The sequence below is a fragment of the Dipodomys spectabilis genome, unplaced genomic scaffold, assembly GCF_019054845.1.
Source record: "Dipodomys spectabilis isolate Male_0828 unplaced genomic scaffold, ASM1905484v1 ptg000264l, whole genome shotgun sequence".
In the NCBI taxonomy this organism is placed as follows: Eukaryota; Metazoa; Chordata; class Mammalia; order Rodentia; family Heteromyidae; genus Dipodomys; species Dipodomys spectabilis.
The window spans coordinates 1,212,569-1,232,451 of record NW_024870941.1 but is presented as its reverse complement, the minus strand read 5'-3'; the positions used below and the strand labels follow the sequence as shown (position 1 = coordinate 1,232,451).

Below are 19,883 nucleotides of genomic sequence, written 5' to 3'. Positions count from 1 at the left end.
CCCGGAAACGGCGGCGGCGGCGGCGGCAGCGGACGCTCCGAGGCTGCTGCGCTCCGGCCCGCGACCCCTCGCCCGCCCCGGGCCGCCAGGTACGTGCGGGGCTCCCGGCGCCGCCGCCCCGAAGCCCCCCGACCCCCGCGCGCAGGGGTCGGGGTGGGGGGGAGGCCTCGGCACGGAGTGGGGTGCGGGGTGCGATCGGGGTCGGGCGCCGCTGCGGGGAGGGACTGGGGGGTAGGGTGGGGAGGGCCCGCGGGGGCGCCAGGCCGGCGGGGGGGGGCACGCGCGCGGCGGGGTCGCCGCCGGAGTCTGCGGGGAGGGGAGCGCGCGCCACGGCGCACCCCCACCCCCTGGCAGGGCGCCCCCCAGCGCCCCCCATCCCCCACCGCACCCCCGTTGGCAGGGCGCACCCCCTCGCATCCCCATCCCCCACAGTACCCCCCAGGAAGGATGCACCCTCATTCCACCAGCCACACAGGATCCCCCCACTGCACTCCCTAGGCAGGCCGCACCCCCAGCCCCCTACCCACCGCCCCAAGCAGGGTGCACCCCTACACCGGACCCCCAGGTGAGGGCCTGACCCCTGGGTGCAGTGCCATTTCCGCCTCACCGGGGTGGGGAGAGCTGCGGTGGAGAATTGAGGAACTAGCGGGTGCGCAGTCTCCAGGGCTGCCCCCCCCCCGCCCCCCGACTTCCTCCTGGGGTGGCCACGGCCTGTGTGAAGGCGTGCTTCCTCTTTGCCCTTTATCTTTTCATTTTTGTTTCGAGTGAAGTTGGGCATGAACCGGTCTGTGTGGTCTGGAAGGGAAAGAGGCGTCGGGGAAGAGGAACCTGCACTTCCCCTGCGAGAAGAGCCCCCATGGGGGGGGGGTGTCTTTGCTCCCCACCCAGCTGCCAGGAATAGAGGGGTGCGGGGATTGAATGGGGAGCAGGCGCTACGGGCTACCCTCCTCCCATGGGCTTGGAATCTAGGTTTCCTTTCTGGCCGGACTCTGAATAGCTCTGCCACCTTGGGCTGGTGACCCACCCTCCCTGAGTCTCAGGAGAAAACAGCGTGGAGGCTCTGGCTGTGATGGGAGGTTTCTCTGTGGTCCGCTTTGGTGTCTGCTGGGAGCCCGGCGGGGGTGGGGGGGGGGGAGAGGGGGGGAGACAGGCAGTCCCTGGAGCTGTCAAAGGAATGGTGGCTGGTGACTTTGGAGAAGTGATCCACCCGCTGTGGTTCCCCATTCCAGCCCATAATCCCCTCCCTCCCGCAGTGCCCTAGGTGCCACCAGGGGCTCGCTGGCCTGGTGGAAGGTTGTCAGGGAAATACAGGAGCTTCAGCCCTGTGCTGACACTCTTAACATTCTTGAGGATCACATTCAGTGGGAATAAACAGAAAGTGTCATTTTGATTGCCATTGCCGGATGACCGGCCTAGGCGCTGCCAGGGCTGCCAGCTGGGGCCGTTTCCCAGGCCTGGGGCTTCTGGGAACTGTGGGAGGCTGGGCAGAGGTGGGTTTTCTCCCCTGGTCTCCCCTGGCATGCAGAAGTGGTCAGCTGGCTTGAGCTTTCTTCCAGAACAGGCATGCTGTCATTTGCCTGTCCTAGGGCCTTTGCTGGGGGAAGGGAGGGGTGTGTGTGTGTGTGTGTAAGGAGGTCAGAAACAAACTTGGAAATGGCTTGCTGATAAAGGACTAGTTTGTGTTTCTGCACTTTAGGAAATTTTTAAAGAAATCTTAAGATCTTCACTGGGCTGGATTTACACACACACACACACACACACACACACACAGGGCATATGAGTCTTACTGTTCATTTTAAGAGGCAAGAACAAGCATGTTGGTGCAGCTCTGGCTGCAATCCGGGCTCCTGCCTGTGGTGCAGATGATCTCACTTTCCTCAGCCTGGCCTGGGACCCTGGGCCAGCGAGAGGCACACGCAGGAGCGTCCCGTCGTGGGGTTGTAAAGCTGTTGTTTGATCTTTGTTTTTTTAATTTAAAAAATGCAATTGCTATTGTAAAGGTGATGGACAAAGGGATTGCAGTTACATAAGTCAGGTGAAGAGTACATTTCTTTTTGGACAATGTCATCCCTTCTCTTTGTCTCAGTTTTTCCCTCCTGTTCCCACACGCTGTACAATTCATTCTTGTCATCCAGTAGTGACTAGTGAGTATCACTGCTGCATTGGTTCACCCTTTGTGGTGGTGGTCTTGTGGCCCTGAGGCTTTCTGAACATCCTTGTGTCTCCTGGTACCTGACAAGCAGCCTGGCCTGGCAGCGAGTACAAGAGCCATGGTCTTTGCTTTGTGCTTTAGGACGCACATGCTATCTGCATCTCAAGGTTAGCATCCTGGCCTAGGTGTGACCTTGAAATGGTTCTCTGGGTCTGTGCAGTCCCTGGCAGCTCTCAAGCCAGAATGCGGAGACTAATGCCCGGGGAGGATTCCCGAGGGACGCCATGCCAGGGGACTGTGGCATCACACTCGGTGTGGTTACTGTGTCTTTGATTGAAGAGCCCACCATTCATGTGTCTTTGGCGGTCTGGGACGTGGCTGTCTCCAGAGAAACTGAGGTTGTGCTGTGCTGGCCAAAAGGCACGGTCAGGGTCCGTGCTCTTGAACCACGTATGCTGCTGGGTTTTCTGGAGTCCCAGCACTTGAGACTTTGAAGCCAAGAGAGCGAAGGTTCGAGGCCAGCCTGGCTCCATTGTAACTTCGAAGCTAGCCTGGATTATTCAGTGAGAGCCTGTCTCAAACCAGCAGCAACACCCACCCGCATCCTCTGAGCACGGCCGGAGCAGCTGCTCCCGCATCCGTGCAGAGAGCAGCCTCTCTAATCGCGGTGGTTTTACCTAGAATCCAGCTTCCTTAGAGGAGCGGATTGGGGCAGAGGGAGGACCCCTCCCGACCAGGAACATTTGAGAAACCCCTGTGGACAGACTTGATGGCGTCTTATTTTTTGCCCAGATCTCAGGGCTGAAGCTCTTTAAGCCTTTTGTTTTTAAGTAGTTGTGCAAAGGAGTTTGGATTCAGCATGTCAGTTTATGATGTCCCCTCTTCCCAGAGGGACATTTCTGCTCTCCTGTGTCCATCTGTCTGTCTATCATACAGCCAATCCTTTATGTGCCCGTGGTACTCACTTCGTTTCTTCTCCACCCTGAAACCTTCACATCTACTCCTTCCTCACTGGTGGGACTCAGCTCCCCCAGGCTCTCCACTGGACAAAGATTCTTGTTGATCAGGCAGAGCTGAGGGGAGAGCCGGTCATTGGTAGTCATAAAGGAGTGGTTGGCTTACGGAGGGAAAGGTGACAGGTCCAGGGTAGCCGGGGCTGCAGGAGGTTATAAACGGTTATTTTGCCAGGTGTTTAGTAGCTCGCGCCTGTCATCCCAGCTACTTAGGAGGCTGAGATCTGAGGATCAAGGTTCAATGCCAGCCTGGACAGGAAAGTCTGTGACACTCTTATCTCCAGCCAATCACCAGAAAGCTGGAAGTGGCGCTGTGGCTCAATTGGTAGAGAGCTAGACTTGAGCAAAAAAGCTCAGGGACAGTGTCCAGGCCCTGAGTTCAAGCCCTAGTACCAGCACAAAACTCCAAATAATCCGCCCCCCCACCCCCCCCCCCCCAGTCTTCTCTGTTTCCGGAGGCATAAGAGTATGACTGTGGGCGAAGGCTGCTGTGGTCCACACTGGCTTTGCTGCTTTTCAGCCTAGTGACCCAGGACAGGACCCTTCTTTGTCCTTCAGTCTGTCATGCGAGGCGTCATCAAGGCCTCGTGGAGGTGTGGATGGGACCATCTGGGAGGTTGCACAGTGCACTGGGTGTACAACTTGGGCTTTTCTTTTCTTTGTTGGTTTTTGTTAACGAGGCTTGAACTCAGGTGCTGAGTGCTGTCTCTCTACTGCTTTGAGCCACAGCGCGGCTTCTAGTTTCAGATGGTTTATTGGAGATGAGAGGCTCAAGGACTTTCCTGCCTGGGCTGGCTTTGAACCGTGATCCTCAGATCTCAGCCTCTGGAGTAGCTAGGATGACAGGGGAGAGCCACTGGTTCTAACTTCTCCCTGGCCCCGGCCCCGCCCTCCTGCCCCTCCTCCGGCAGCTCCCTCGGGAGCTGGCCCTTGGCCTGCAGGCTGTTCCTAGATGGAAACTGGAATATCCACACTTTTCCCAGTCCAAGTGTGCTATTTTCAGGTGCTCATCGCCCAGCTGCTGGCCGGGCCTGCACTGAACGGCCAGCAGGGAGGCGGACGGGACTCACCCGTTTCCAGTCCCTCCCCTGGATTTCCCCTCCCCGCCCCCCCTTTTCCAAGACTTACTCGCTGCCATCTGCTCCTCCAACATCGCGTTGGTAAATATATAAATAATCGAAGTCGAAGAGGAGGTTTGCTTAAAGTAGTGTGGCTGAGAGAGATTTTGTTTAAAAAACTAAATATGGAAGACAACTCTGAAGCCATGAAAGATTTACAAGGTTTATTCAGAACACAGACAGACAGACAGACAGACAGACAGACAGACAGACAGACAAGCCAACAGAAAGTGTGCTTTGGAAAGGCTCTTCTTCTCCGTGTTGAGTGAGCCTGGGCCAGCAGCCGGAGGGCAGGGAGTTTGTGGCAGCTACTCTGGTGGTCTTCGCCGTCTCCTGTGGGCATCTGTCCTCGTTTTGTGGTGGGAGAGGGAAGTGGCTGCATTTACTGGACCATGGTTAAGAGGGGCAGTACTGAGATTTGAACTCAAGGCCTTGTTCTGCTAGGCAGGCTTTTTTATTTTTACCATTGAGCCATGCTTCCAGCCTTCTGGCGTATTTGATAATAGGATTTCATTTTCTTTTGGCTTACATACCTGGACTGTGATACACTACCTTTATCGACTTCCTATACAGTTGTCTGGGGTACAGGTGTGTACCATCATGTTCAGCTTCCATTTCTGCCAAGGCCAGCCTTCGAACCCAGATCCTGCCCATGTCAGCCTCTTCCCTAGCTGGAACATGGCAGACATGCAGAGGGGTACCCAGTTTTGAAAATCTGTGGGTTTATTTCTGGATCTACTACTGTATTCCACTGGCCTGAATCTTTTTTTTTTGCTTTTTGCTTATGTGGTGCTGAGGAATCAAACCCAGGGCCTCAGGCATGCAAGGCAAGCGCTCTACCACTGAGCCACCTTCCCAGCCCTGGTACCCAGTTTTGAGAACGGGTGTGATGAACTTTTCTACCTGGGTTTCCTCAAGATGTTGAGAGGGCTCAGACACACAGTAACTAACACCTGTCTGCAGGTCCACTGGGGCTACATGGTCCACGTCCCGCTGTGCCAGTGAGTGGCAGGCTTCTAGAAGGTTCCTAAGGCAAATTCCTTTTGGCTAATGGTAAGCTGCATTTTAGAATGTGATTCTAAGGACCACATTTGTGAGTATCGCGGTGCGTTGGTTCACCCTTTGTCCTTTGTCTCCCATGTTGTTATTCTCTTTCCCTTTCCTAATTCAGATATACAATACCCAGGATACCACAATCAAAAAGGGAGACAACAGGGGATAAACCATAGGAAAAAAACACACCAAAGAAAAGAAAAAAGAAATCATTAAAACAACAAAGAAAAACCTCTTGTTTCCACATCTTGGAGGTCATTTTGCTTAGCATCATCTTATATGGTCATCTTATATGTACATAGCTATTGAGCTATTCGCCTGGTTAGAATGGCCATTATCAAGAAATCTCATAACAACCGATGCTGGAGGGGATGTGGCCAAAGAGAGTGCTACTGCACTGTTGGCGGGAGTGTGAACTTGTTCAACCGCTCTGGAAAGCAGTATGGAGGTTCCTCAAAAGACTAACCAGAAGTCCCCTATGACCCAGCAATCCCAGTTTTGGGCATTGACCCAAACGATCACAAACAAGACCCTACTAAAGCTACCAGCACAACCATGTTTATCACAGCATTATTGACCATAGCTAAGATATGGAACCAACCCAGACGCCCCTTGGTAGATGAATGGATCAAGAAAATGTGGTATATTTATACAATGGAATTCTATGCCTCCATCAGAAAGAATGACATTGCCCTATTTGTTAGGAAATGGAAAGACTTGGAAAAAAGCATATTAAGTAAAATAAGCCAGATCCAAAGAAACACAGGCTCCATAGTTTCCCTCATTTGTAATAATTAGTGTATGTCTAGGATAGTCCTAGCAGAGGATCACAATAGCTCAATAGCTATGTGCATATGACTGGCACTTTTGAAAGGGGACAATGGCAGATGAAAAGTATAGTCCCTGGAGCCAAGATGTTGAGTTCAACCCTGACCCCCTAACTGTGAAGTATTCTATGGCTTGTTGATAGCACTCCATCCTCACCCCCTACCCCCCCCCCCCCGCCCCCAGCAGTACCTGGGTTCTGGCTAGTTGTGGCTCCTTGGTTAGAAATCTCTGCACGTGCCTGGCTCAGTCTGGCATCCAGTGGCTGGTTAGTACTGGAGTTTCCTGGTCCACACAGGAAACTGTGAGTCTCAGAACCAGCCCAGCTTTGCTCCAAACCAGAGCTGAGGTAGGAGGCTGAAGACAGCAGAAGTGAAATTCGGATAGTGTCAGCCTCACATGTCAGCTCTGCAGCCCTGACCTCTGGTGTGGTGTACACGCAGTACCTGCAGGTCAGATGGGCCTGTGAAGGAAATGCCAAATGGAAAGTTCTCGGTTCTTCTGCAAAGTGGTACTTTCGAGTCATTCCTGAGCATGCTGGCCCAGCTCACAAAGGTCTTAGCTCATGATGGAGGTGCCACCTTTACTGACTAATAATTAAGTGAGTAGCTACTGTGTGCCAGCCACCGTGATAGACCCATGTGGGGAATAAATACTGTGTGCCACGCTACACCCACCCAGCCCAGGGCCTGAGCAGGGGAGCAGGAGGGAGCTTGTCCCCCACCTCTACTGACCCCCCCCATCCCTCTCTGCCATTCTCCCCACTAGGGAAGGGAAGGGCTTCCCCATACTCAGACCCTCGGCGTGACCAGCCGTGAGTAGCAGTGGGGAGGGAGGCAGTGTTCCCAGGCCCTGTGTACCCCCGCCCCCCAACAAGCTGGCCAGCCGTAAACATCGCAGGGTGTCCCGTGAGCGTGGCCGAGCCCGTCCTACGCAGAATAACAACTTCCTCTGATGGAGGAGGGGAGCGGGTGTCCCAGGACTGTGTGTCGGCACTGAGACTTGAACTCAGGGCCTTGTGCTCTCGCTTGGCTCTGCCACTCCAGGCTGGTGCTCTACCACAGGAGCCACACTCCCATTTCCAGCTTTGTGGTTGGTGGTGAAGTGGAGGTAAGCTGCGCGGGGATGTGTCTTCGTGCTCTGGCCTTGAATGGTGATCCTCCCATCTCAGCCTCCTGAGTAGCTAGGATTGCAGGCGTGAGCCACCAGGCCGCTGGCTGCTTTGCATCTTTTCTGTGCGTCCTCCCCCTCTTGGCAGTCTGTGATGCTGGCCAGCGGGCTGAGAGCTGAGTCGCCTGCGCCCTACCGCCCTCCACCCAGTGAGCCTTGAACATCGTCCAGTGGAGTCTCCTTCCAGGAGCAGAGGCCATCTCAGCCGACCCAGTGGGAGGGTGGGTGTTCCCAGGGGGCCTGCTGGGGACCTCCCCCCACCTCCACCCCTGCCCCAGTGTTCAGGGCAGGTGGACACTGCGGTGGGCAGCGTGCGGGGTCCAGACCCCTCTGCAGACACATGGCACTGACCCAGACTAAGGATGCTTCTCTCCGGGTGGGTCTGTGGCGGGTGGCGTGGTCGCGTGGTCTGCCCTTCGTGCTGGGAGAGCCGCCCACACCACAGGGGAAGGGGCATGGAGGCTGGGGGGAGAAGGGGCCCCAGGCCTCATGTTTTGGGGGTGGAGGGGGTTGAACTGGACAGGAAATTGATGCCACAGTGTGGCTGCACCTCTGCCCGTTCTCAGTCTATGGATTTGCTAGAACATTCCATGCTATGCTTCTCTTTCCTCTGCAGTGGGTTAGGCTGGCCGGAGGGGGGTGGGGTCAGGAATCCCCTTTGGGATGAGCACAGTGAAGGGGCACTGGGGCTCTGGTCCCCCCCATCCCCTGATTAGGGGCACACCCACTGTCCACGGGCCATCTGCTCTGGCTGGGCGTGGGATAGGGGCTCTGCGTGCGACAGGAACCCGCGAGGCCTTGGAGCCTCCCAGCGGCGCTCCGCCCGCGGCCCACAGAGGAAATGGAATGTGTAAGACTTGGGCCGGGGGACCCCCCCCCCCCAGAGAAAGAGGAAGCGCCTCCCAAGGCCAGTGTCTCTCTCAGCACGTGTTCAAGTCTCGCTTGGGGCCTCAGCCTCCTTTTCCAACAATGAGGGAGGCCCAGAGAGGTGAGGCTGAGCAGGAATTCCTACAGGAATTGAAAGTCCACCTCCACAGGGCCCCGGGGCCAGCGCGGGGTGCACCCGACGCCCCCCTCTCTGGCCTCCCCAGAGAGCCTGTCCTGGCCAGCTGCCGTGGGCCCCGGGCCCTGCGTAGCACCCCCGGGCCTGCACATTCTCGTTTCCTGTTCAGGTTTCACACAGGCTGGGGTTCTGCGCGTCTCTGGCTGACAGCGCCTTCTCTGTTTTCCCAGAGAGGAAACAGGACAGACCGAAGGACATCTTCAAGTTCACAGAGTTGGCCAAACTGGCAGAAATCCAGGGCAGAAACGTTCCCTCTGCTCCCCTTCCTGAGGGGGCTTCCATGTCCGTGGCTGCGTGGGCTTCTGTGTGCATGCAACAGAGCATGCGTGCCCAGAGTCCCCAGGGAACAGCACCCAGGGCATTCAGGCAGAAGTGGCACCGGAGGAAAAAGAGATGAATAGAAATGCATACGGCTCCTGAACACTACTCATGTAATCGATCCTCTGTTTATGAACTGATTTCTGTTTGTGTTTATTTTGTGGTGCTGGCGAGGGAATCTAAGGCATCAGGAATGTTCGCTAGTGCTTTCTTTCCAATAGCTAGACCTCCAGTCCACAGGCTCAAGGGGCAGACTCCTGCTTAGCAAGAGATAAGCTTTGAGTTCGAACCCCAGGACCAAAACGAATGCAAGGCCAACTTGAGTTACACAGTAGAAACACACACACACACACACACACACACACACACCAACAAAACACTTTTTTACAAGGCTGGGTGTGGCTCATGCCTGTCATCCTAGCTACTCAGAAGGCTAAGATGTGAGGATCACAGTTAGAAGCCAGCCCCAGCAGGAAAAGTGGGAGAGACTTTTTTTTTTTTAGTTTTTTTTTTTAATTGTGAAAATACCGTAATGAGCAAGGTAATGAGTACATTTCTTATCAAGCATTGTTGCCTCCTCCTTTGTTTCCCCTTCCCATCCCTGCCCTCCCATCTCCCCCACCCCTCCACCCCCACCAAAGTTGTAAAGTTGTTTTTCAACATAATGTCTTGTACATCTCATTGTTGCAATGGGTCCACCTGTATCCCTATTTAAACCATTTGTTTTTTTCCCTTCCCCTCCCCAAATTATACCAATATCAAATACAGTGAAAACAGGGGTTATACCGTGGGGGAGGGACATACAAAGCAACAAAGAAATCATCTTGTAAATATGTTAGAAACAATAGCAAGCAAGGAAAACAATTTGAGTCCTTATCTTGGGTTCATTTCCCTAACATCAACTTGTCTGACCGTTTCTGCTTGTCTCACACATATACTAGTTATTGCAAATAAGGGAAAGCATGGGACCTATGTTTCTTTGCACCTAGCTTATTTCACTTCATAGAATTTTTTCCAAGTCTTTCCATTTCCTAACAAATGGGGCAGTGTCATTCTTTCTGATGGAGGCATAGAATTCCATTGTGTATATAATGCCACATTTTCTTGATCCCTTCATCTACTGAGGAGCATCTGGGTTGGTTCCATATCTTAGCTATGGCAAATAACACTGCTCTAGACATAGTTGTGCTGGTAGCTTTAGTATAGTCTTGTTTGTAATCATTCGAGTAAATGCCCAGAAGTAGGATTGGTGGGTCATAGGGGACCCGCTCTATGTGGAGTCTTTTGAGGAACCTCCATAACAATAGTAATAATAATAATAATAATAGAAAAGCAAGCCCAGTGCTGGTGGCTGAGATCTGCAGATCATAGTTCAAAGCCAGCCTACGCAGGAAAGTCTGTAAGATTCGTATCTCCAATTAACAACCCCAAAGCCATAAATAGAGCAGTGTGGCTCAAGTGGCACACCACACACACACACACACACACACACACACACACACACACACACACACACACAGGCACTGGTGGTTCATGCCAGTAATCCTAGCCACTCAAAAGGCTGAGATTTGAGGATCATGGTTCAAAGCCAGCTGAGCAAAAAAAAGTTTGTGAGACTCTTATCTCCAAATAACCAGCAAAAAGCCGTAACTGGGAGATGTGGCTCAAGTGGTAGAGCAAAATAGCCAAGCTAGAGTGTGAAGTCTTGAGTTCAAGCCCCACTACTAACTCAATGTTTTTTAAAAAGGGAGAAAGTTGGCAAGGGGTTAGAGGGTAGCAAGCGAGGTCCATGAGAGCAGTTTGCATCGGTGGGGCTTGTGTTTCTGTTCTAGCCTTGTCCTGAGCCCTCCTCAGCCCAGCACCAGGCTTTTGCTGGTTAGATCTATAGACCAGGCTCATGGAAAGGAAAGCCTTGCTCCAAACCTGTTTTGTAGAGTGAGTCTATGCACTGATTTTGGAGACCATTGGTGCCAGAGGTTGAGAGATTTGCCCAAGGCTGCACAGCTGGTCAGGACCAAAGTTGGAACTGATTTTCTCAGCCCTGAAGTCCAGTTAAAATACTCCACTCAGCAGGGAGTCTGCGACTCATGCCTGTCATCCTAACTACTCAGGAGAGTGAGATCTGAGGCTTAGTGTTTGAAGCCAGCCTGAGAAGACACATCCATGAGACTCTTAACTTCAGTTGACTGACAGAAAAGCCAGAAGTGAAGCTGTGGCTCAAGTGGTAGAGCCATCAGCCTTGAAAAGCCAAAGGGAGAGTTTGAAGCCCTGACGTCAAGCCCCTACTGGTAACACACACAAACAAAACTCCATTAAGACCTGTTGGGTGGGTGGGGACTTGAACTGTGGCACGCAGCTTGCTTTGTGTCTGACCAAGAGCAGAGCCCTCACTGAGGCCCGGTGGGGTCCACTGGGCTGGCCCCTCCTCCGTGTGTGGACCTCACCACCTCCACTTCCAGCTTTGTGGTGGTTAATTGGAACTAAGTTTCACAGGCTGGCTTTGAATCATGATCCTCAGATCGCAGCCTCCAGAGTGGCTGGGATTACAGGCATGAACCACCAGTGGCAGCTCAGTAAAAACATTTGAATAGAATAGAATAGTGAGCTGGGGGATGTTTCGAAACGTTAACCGGGGAGGGGCTCCGTGCGGAAGCTGGTAACTGTCTTCTGCAATGGCAGTCTGCAGGCCAGCTCACTGAGCCGTGCCTGGGGGCTGGGAAGCAGCAGTGTGAGCTGAGTTCTGGTGGCCAGTGCTGGGGCAGCACTGCAGTCAGAGGGAACAGCACGCGGGAACAGGCAGGTAGGACACGAACCACCAGTATATCAAGGGGGGGACCATCCCAGCTTCGGAATATCCCTTCCCCTGCCTGCTTTCCACGGGACCTCTGACCCCGGATGGCTCAGAAGCCTGGCTGGCTTCCAGGGATTCAGGAACTGCCAGTATCCGGGAGTGGGCAGAGAGCACTCCTGAGTTGTTTTAGGTCGCGGCATCAGGAGAGATGGGATCCAGGCGAAGGAGAATGGCCAGGTCTAGAGTCTTTAGTGAACAGACTGGTGAGAGAGCCGGGAAACAGCTGCTGAGAACGCAGAGGGAGGCAGTGAGGATTTGGGGTTGCCAGGGTGTGATGGGAGACCATCTGGGCCACTGCTCCCTGCCCTGGGGCTGTCCTGGCCAGAGGGGGGCGGTGGGGAGGGTGGAGTGGGGGGGGAGGGGGATGGTGTACTGTCAAGATGGTTTGCTTTGAAAACATTGGAAAGCCGGGGGAAACACCCTGGGGAGCCAGATGCGAACCCTGGGGGCGAGGCGGGGAGTTCACCACGACCCAATCAAAGGCATCCATTGTATTGTCGTCTTTATTGTGGGGATGTGTTCATTGGTTTTTCATTAAGGCCCGCCCTGGGAGTCCCCTCCCAAGCCCCTTTGATCTCTGGGAAGCCACCCACTTCCTTCCTTGGGGAATCCTTTGGCTTCCTCTGTTCTTGGACATTCAGTGCAGTCCGGACTCACACGTGTTTGAGATTGGGTCTCCTTTGTGTAGCTCAGGCTAGCCTCGAACACATAGCTCTTTTTGTCTGCCTCCCATGTAGCCAGGATTACAGGAGTGCTTACCAGTCCTAGCCTCTCATACCTCTTGGAATCCTTGCACAGGTCCTTGGGAAGCTGTTCCTGGTGGAACCTGCACACGCTACCTGGTGGTATTTAAACACTGTCTGGCTAGGGCTGGGTGACTACTTGGATGGAGGAAGAAGGGAAGCCACATTCGCTGCCCTGGGATTCTCTGGCCCTGAACAGAGGATCTTTGCAAGCATCTCCTGAGGCCAAGCAATCCACCGTGCTGGAAGTTAGGGTTTATGATCCGATCCACACTGGCAACTCCAGCCCTGTGCATTTTTGCTGCCCTGGCCGGCGAAGCCTCCTCGGGCTAGTAATGTTTCATTGCAGCCCTGACTGAGAGCTCAGAGCATCTGCCCGGGTTTTATTAGCTGCTCCTTACCCACACGTCATCTGCTTTCTCTTCAACACTTTGTTTTGGGCGAGCTGTGTTTAAGGACCCTGAGTAAACACAAATTAGGAAGCTAGACTTGAATGAGGAAGCCAGGAAGGGCCAAAGAAAAGGAGGCTCCGTCTGTGTCACTTAAGCTGCAGATGCTCAGAGGACAGAGGACAGAGGACAGCACCCCCTTCCCCCAGTGGATAATCCAGTGGCCCAGATGAAGACTGTGTCCAGCACCCAGACCATGTGCTTGAGGCAGCAGAAGTCACGTCTGGAGCAGCTCACTTGTTTCAGACATCTGTGGTGTATTCATTCACTCATTCATGTACTCGCTGATTCGTTCACTCATTTATGAGCCTGGGAGAGTGTAAATATTTGATTTCAAATAAGAGTAGGGGTGGGGAGTGGAGATTACCTGTGGTTTATATTTCTGATCGGCAAGGGGACATGGGGTGCCTCTGACCATATGGCCATCACAGCCACCAGGGAGGACCAGAGACGAGAGGTCAGGCGAGGTAGACGGGCTCCACTGGCCCCGGGAGTCAGGGACGAGAAGAGCCGAGGGAGGCAGGGGTGAGCACCTCGCTGGCCTGGCCAGAAGCCGCGGCGTGGAGAAGGCGATGGACGCCCTCCCGCCCCGGATAGCCGATAGCCGTCTCACATAGCAAAACCACAGCGAGGGGACCGTCGGCCTCGTGCCGGTCCTGGCTTGAAAATCCTCGTGGGGGATTTCAGAAATCGTTCATCGATTGGACATCGCATCGTGCTCTGGGGAGTGGGTGAAACGTAGCCCATGTCCCACGCCGTCCCGTGTCCAGTGCCGTCCGTGTCCGGCGTGCCCACGCCCCCTCTGAGGGAGTGAGTGTGGGGAGAGCAGGGGAGAGTGAGGGCCTGGGGGCGGGTCCTATTTGCATAACTCCAGGGGAGGGGGAGATCTTACTCACAATTCTCTTTACAGCACGTTGTTCTAAGGCTTCCGTTATTACTCATTCTGGCTAACCGCTTTCTGTGCCTCACTTATGAATGAAGCTTGGCCATAGGTGGACAGGGATGTCTGGGAAAAGTCAGGGTGCGCGTAGGTTTCTGTCCTGTGGGAGGTTTCAGGCATACCCTGGTGTCAGGGAGTGTGTCCCTTGAGGATGAGGGGACCTCCTCCTCCCCCATTGCACCTGCCACCTGTTGGTGACTTGCTGCTCTGGCCTAGGTGCTAATCCTCGTCCTTCGAATGATCTCACTTAATCCTATGAAACGTTCAGTGGTGTTACTATCCCCATTTACCTTAACTGTCCAGAGCGGGTGGGAACCTTGTCTTAGCCTAGGCACGGAGCTCATACCTGTGTTCAGGGGACCGGGAGAGAGAGGATTGTGGTTCCAGGCAGCCTGTGCCCTCCTCCCCCCCCCCCAAATTAAAATTAAAATGCGAAATCCCATCTTAACAGAAAGAAGTAGACATGATAGTATATGGGTTTCATTCCACCTGTTGTAGTACAAGTAAAAAGAGAAAGACTGTAGTCCGTTCCAGACCAGACCAGGCAATAAGCAAGACTTTCTCCAAAGAAACTAGAGCAGGGCTGGGAAGGTGGCTCAGTGGTAGAGTGCTTGCCTTGCATGCATGAGGCCCTGGGTTCGATTCCTCAGCACCACATAAGCAAAAAAAGAAAAAAAGAAAAGCCGAAGTGGTGCTGAGGCTCAAGTGGTAGAGCACTAGCCTTGAGCTGAAGAGCTGAGGGACAGCAGCTCCCAGGCCCAGAGTTCAGGCCCCACAACTGACCAAAAATAAAAAGTAGAGCAGAGAGGGCTGGAGGTGTGACTCAAGTAGTAGAGCACCAGCCTAGCAAGCACAAAGTCCTGAGTTCCAACCTAGTACTGCCTCTCTAAAAGCATGCAGGCAAACAGACCCAAGCCTGCTGCCTTCTCCCCTTGACAGTACTAGTTAGAGGGAGACAGGCTTGTCCTAATAAATGAGAGACTTGGAATATGCAATGGCATTTTTATCCTGCCTGAGGGAGCCTGCCTCTTGGCTTCAAGAAGGAGAAGACAAAGGGGTAGGGGCCAGCGGGACACCAGTGGGCAGCGTGGGGGGAGAGAGTGGACCCAGGGCCTGGGGTCCAGCCCCACCCAGCCTCAGCATCCCATCCCGAGTCACACCATCTTTCCGGCTGGCTTCTGGCTCCGTGACAGGTGTGGGGCAGCCACAGTCCTAGCACTGACTGCGGTCATGGAAGAGAGGGGCTCCTGTTACCCCTGTCCGACGGCCCGGCCAGTGGGCACCGGAAGGTGGGAGGTGGGAAGACAGCTTGTGCCCCACTCTGGGAGGACCTGAAACCATGGGCTCCTTGCCACTGCCCTAAATGGCGCTTCTCTGCCGGAAGTCCATCTCTATCCATCTGCCACCGTCACCGGCACTGTCCCGTCACCCTGGAGCTGTCTGCAAGCCCCGATTCCCAGTTCTGGGGCACGGTGCTTTGTCAAAAGCTCCCTGAGTGATGGCAGCAGTGGGACCTGCCACCCATTCCTGCCAAAGGGAGGGGCCTCAGGACCCAGGGGGCGGTTCTGGGGCACACACCTGCCTCGTCATTGGTTCCTCAGCCCATCTCAGCACAGGCCGGTGTGGGCTGTGTCCTCTGCAGACAGTGTCTCTCTCCCTCAGTTCCTGCAGGGCCTGGGTGGAGAGCAGGCCTCCCCCTGGCCAGGCTGAGCCTGGGGCCCTCTGCCCCTCCCTGCCCCATTCCTACCTGGGTCCTCCCGGGACTTTGTGGGGCCTGGACCAGAAACTCCCCCACTGTCCCTATGAGGCGCCCTCTTAAATGCATTTCCTTTGTAACTAAGTCAGTGTGGCTTTACGAAGGCGTACATAACAAAAATTGCACAGAATTAACGTATGCATTTTGATGATTTGGGACAGATGCAGGTTTTCTTTCCCTTTGGTACTAGAGATTGATCCAAGGTCCTTGAGTATGAGTACTCTGCCACTGGAGACAACCCCAGCCCGTGTGTGTGTGTGTGTGTGTGTGTGTGTGTGTGTGTGTGTGTGTGTGTGTGTGTGTGTGTGTGTGTGTGTGTGTGTCTCAGTAGTGGGGCTTGAACCCTGGGCCTGGATGCTGTCCCAGCTCAAGGTGATCGCTCTACCACTCAAGCCACAGCGCCACTTCTGATTTTCAGGTGGCTAATTGGAGATAAGAGTCTCAAGGACTATTACTTTTCTGCCCAGGCTGGCTTTGAACCGAGATCCTCAGATCTCAACCTCCTGAGTAGCTAGAATGACAGGCGTGAGCCACTGGTACTTGGCTTGTTTTTGCAAAGCCTTGATGACTTTGCTTGAACTGACCTAGAAGTGGCAGTTCTCTCTGCCTCGCTCTTCTGTATCTGGGATTAGAAGCATGAGCTCCCATGCCCTACTGGACATGTGTGTGTTTTATTTCTCCAGATGGTAGTGACCTGGGTCTGGGTGACAGCCAGCAGCAGACCTGGGGACTTCCAATGGCAAAAACCAAGGTGGTGTGTGAGCCTGGGTGAGAGGTGGGAGGGGTGGGGGGGAAGGGGGAGGGGTGGGGGAGGGGGGTGGAATTTAAAATAGGCCGAGATTGTGCTAGTCCAGGGATGCTTACGTCGTCACTTTTGAGTCCAGCAGCAGATTTTTCTAATGTTTTTATGTAATTTTAGTTTGGCTGTGTGTACAGAATTCTTATTTCTGGAAGTTCTACCTGTAGGCTAGCCACTTTCTGAACAGAGATCATAAGCCTGAAGGGCTACAGATGAAGACGTACACTTCCCTGAGGAGCCCTGGGTCTTGCTCGTGAGAGATCGAGTCAGAATCTGGACCACGGTCTGCCTGACCCCTACCACTGACCCCTGACCCCTGAGCTCCTCCCCGTCTTTGAAGAGTGATCACTTAAAACTGTCATTCCAAACACTCCTGGAAGTCCAGCAGTTCCACAATGCAGCCAATGGCTACTCAGGGCTGTTTACGTTGATTAAAATAAACGTAATCTTACTCATTTGGAAGGCTGAGATCCAGAGGATTGCAGTATGAGGCCAACCCAGGCAGGAAAGTGAGACCTTCTCTCAGCACTAGTTACAGCTGTCATCCTAGCCACAGGAGAGGCCTGAGTTTGGGGGGGAGGGCGGCCCCTGGCCGGCCCCGGCAGAATGGTGCTCGTGACGGCATCTGAACAGAAGACGCTGGCAAGAGTGGTGTGTGCCTGTCACCCAGCACCCAAAATAGGTGTGATGGAGACAGGAAGTGAGGCTTCCTCTCAAAAATAACCAGTACAAAAGAGGGCCGGAGGCATGGCACAGTGGTCAGTCACGAGGCCCTGAGTTCAAACCCCAGGACTGCGAACACCTGAAACAACAAAAACAAAAAAAAGGAAAGAAATAGAATTGAGAATGTGGGTGCTCTGAAGTGCTAGGCAGAGCTGGCGTCATGGGGGGGGGGCCTGCCATGCATGGCTGGGGCTGGACGGTGCAGATCTGGGTCAGCACAGGAAGTTCTCTTGGACAGCAAGCCCTTGACCTTGAGCAGCCACGCCCACAGACAGAGTAGGGCATTGTGGGCCGGTTTCCCCACTGAAGCAACGCTGGAAAATGAGGACAAGTTGTCACCACGCACAGCCTCCTCCTGGAGGCCACTGTGTGCTCTCCTCAGTACCGGGGGCCCAAAGAGGAACGCAGACTGCAGTTACTCCACGCTGGCCCTGCGGTTCTTCAGATACAGCGTGAGGAGCCCTGTGAGTGAGCAATCAATGGCAGGGCACATCCTTAACCGAGCCCACAAGTCCCGAGTATCATACGCCCTGGAGCGAAGCCAGGCAAGGTGGCAGGTGAATGCCAGCTCAGCGGTCCCCCCTGACCTGCCGTGTTCCTCACCCACACAGTCAGAGTGTGATCAGATCCCCAGAAAGAATATCCTCTGCCTCTCTAAGGACAGCAACTCCGTGCTCCGCCAAAGTGCCTGACAACCAACCAGTTACCTGCTTAGAAGCCTCGGTTCTCTTGCTTGTCCCTGCTTTATCCCACTTTACTTTTTTGGCCCTGGGACTGGGGCTTGAACACAGGACCTCAGCCTCTCGCAAGGCTGTTGCTCTACCATGTGAGCTATACCACTGCTTCCAGATTTTTGGAGGCAGGAGTCTGATTTGTCTGCCAGGGCTGGCTTGGAACCACGATCCTCAGATCTCACCCTCCTGAATAGCTAAGCTGACAGCCGTGAGCCACCAGCGCCAGCTAGAAACATTGAAAAGTATGAAAGCAGTAGCTGAAGCTAGGGAGGAGAGCACGAGCGCAGTCATGTAACCGAAGAGTGCTTGGGGGAAATACAGCACCGTGTATTTATTTTTATCACGCATCAGCATTTGATTCTAGAAGAGATGTGGAGTTCCAGGAGGCGCTGGGGCTATGCCTTATCTTTGGTTGAGAATGGGGCAGGGAGTTGGCATCGTCTCCTCCCGGGGCACCAGGCTCAGTCCTGAGCTCCAGCGGAGGCTCCGTGCATGGTCTGATCGAAAGCTTACAGTCTCCCACAAGGCAGCCTGTGACTAACAGCAGCCCTAGTGGGTTTTGTTTCTACCACTCAGGGTAGCAAAACATGTCACATCAACCCTGGTCACCTGGGGAAATAAAGGCAGCAGACAATGTTTACAAACTTGGGATGGATCCTAGAGTCAGATATTCTATCTCAAAAACCATCAACAACAAACGCAGAGTGTGTGGGGCTGGTATACGGAGGACGCACATGCATTGCAGGCCTGAAATTCTATTTCTATATATTAGTATATATATATTCCATCATCTATGTATATATTTTCTGTATACTAGACGATGATAGGGTTTTTACAATGCATGTGTTCAGGAGTACATTGGAATTCCTTATGTTAGAAATGCATTCTTATTCTTAGTGATTTAGATGGATTCCTGTGTGTGTGTGTGTGTGTGTGTGTGTGTGTGTGTGTGTGTGTGTGTGTGAAAGAGAGAGAGAGAGACAGAGAGAGAGACAGACAGACAGAGAGAGAGAGAGAGAGAGACTGTGCGCATGTGCTAGTGCTAGTACTTCAGCTCAGGACCTGGGAGCTGTCCCTTAGCTTTTTCCACTGACCGCTGGTGTTCTACCACTTGAGCCATACCTCTCACTTCTGGCTTTTTGGTGGTTCGTTGGAGTTAAGTTTCACGAAGCCTGGGCTGGCTTTGAACTGTGAGTCTCAGATCTCATCACCCCGAGGATTTAGAATTACAAGTGTAAGTCGCTGGTGCCCTTCCAACCTACTTATTTTTTAGTCTGCTTCTTTGATCTCTGTGGGCCTTGAACGTGCCAGGGGAGATGGTGCCCACAGCCTCTCAGGCCCAGACTCTAGGGTCCCTGGAGCCTCCGGATGGGGATATTCACAGTTTCCCTGGAAAAATCAAATCAATCAAGACCTAACAATCACTTGTGTGAGGGGCGTCCTCCTACACCCCGTATCTCACACTAGGGAGTCAGTGCTTGCCTGACCTGAATGTAATTTTTTGGTTGCTACTGGGATTTGAACTCAGGGCCTGTGTTTGCTAGGCAGATGCTGTACCACTGGAACCTTTCATCTCCCCTTTAGTTTTGCTCAAGTCTGATCTTCAGTTTTTGCCCAGACTTAGGATCCCCTTGTCTCCATAGGTGGGATCCCAGGCATGTGCCACAGTCCCATCTTGAGAGCCATTGAGCTACAGACCATTTACCTGAGCTGGCTTCAAGCTGAAGTCTTCCGTCTCCTCCTGCTGAGTAGCTGGGATGACAGGCATGTGCCACAGTGCCCAGCTGACCAGAATATTAATGAGACATGAGTCAGAAAGGGAAGTTTTAATGTTCAGGCAATCCGGGAGACTAGCCATATAGCATACTAATAATATCACAACTAAACTGAATACTTCTGTGGCTGCTAATGCAGTACCTGCCCTGAAGTTACTTTTGGAATACTGGGATCGCGAAGACAGCTGTGAGGGGATGAAATACAATGGTGTGTGGCTGAGAGTCAAGTGTAGGTGAGAAGAGTAAGAAGGATGTACAGTTGATGATAACGATCATATTTAGCTTTTCTTTTTGCTGCACAGGGATTTGAACTCGGGCCCTCATACCTGCTAAGCGGGCACTTGTCACTGGAGCCTCTCTGCCAGTTCCTTATTGTGTTGGTTTTCAAGGTAAGGTCTCAC

At 53.5% G+C, this 19,883-nt stretch overlaps 1 protein-coding gene across 3 annotated transcripts in view; it reads left to right on the top strand.

The window, feature by feature from the left end:
- Positions 1-19,883, top strand: part of Cyrib (CYFIP related Rac1 interactor B) — a 114,281-nt gene continuing 94,398 nt past the window's right edge. The window contains exons 1-2 of one of the 3 annotated variants that reach the window (XM_042699922.1): positions 4-89; positions 19,785-19,871. The gene's annotated coding sequence lies outside the window, so the exon portion shown is untranslated. Of the gene's footprint in view, positions 90-19,784; positions 19,872-19,883 lie in introns of all 3 variants that reach the window. The other 2 variants (XM_042699921.1, XM_042699923.1) reach the window with 2 other exon arrangements.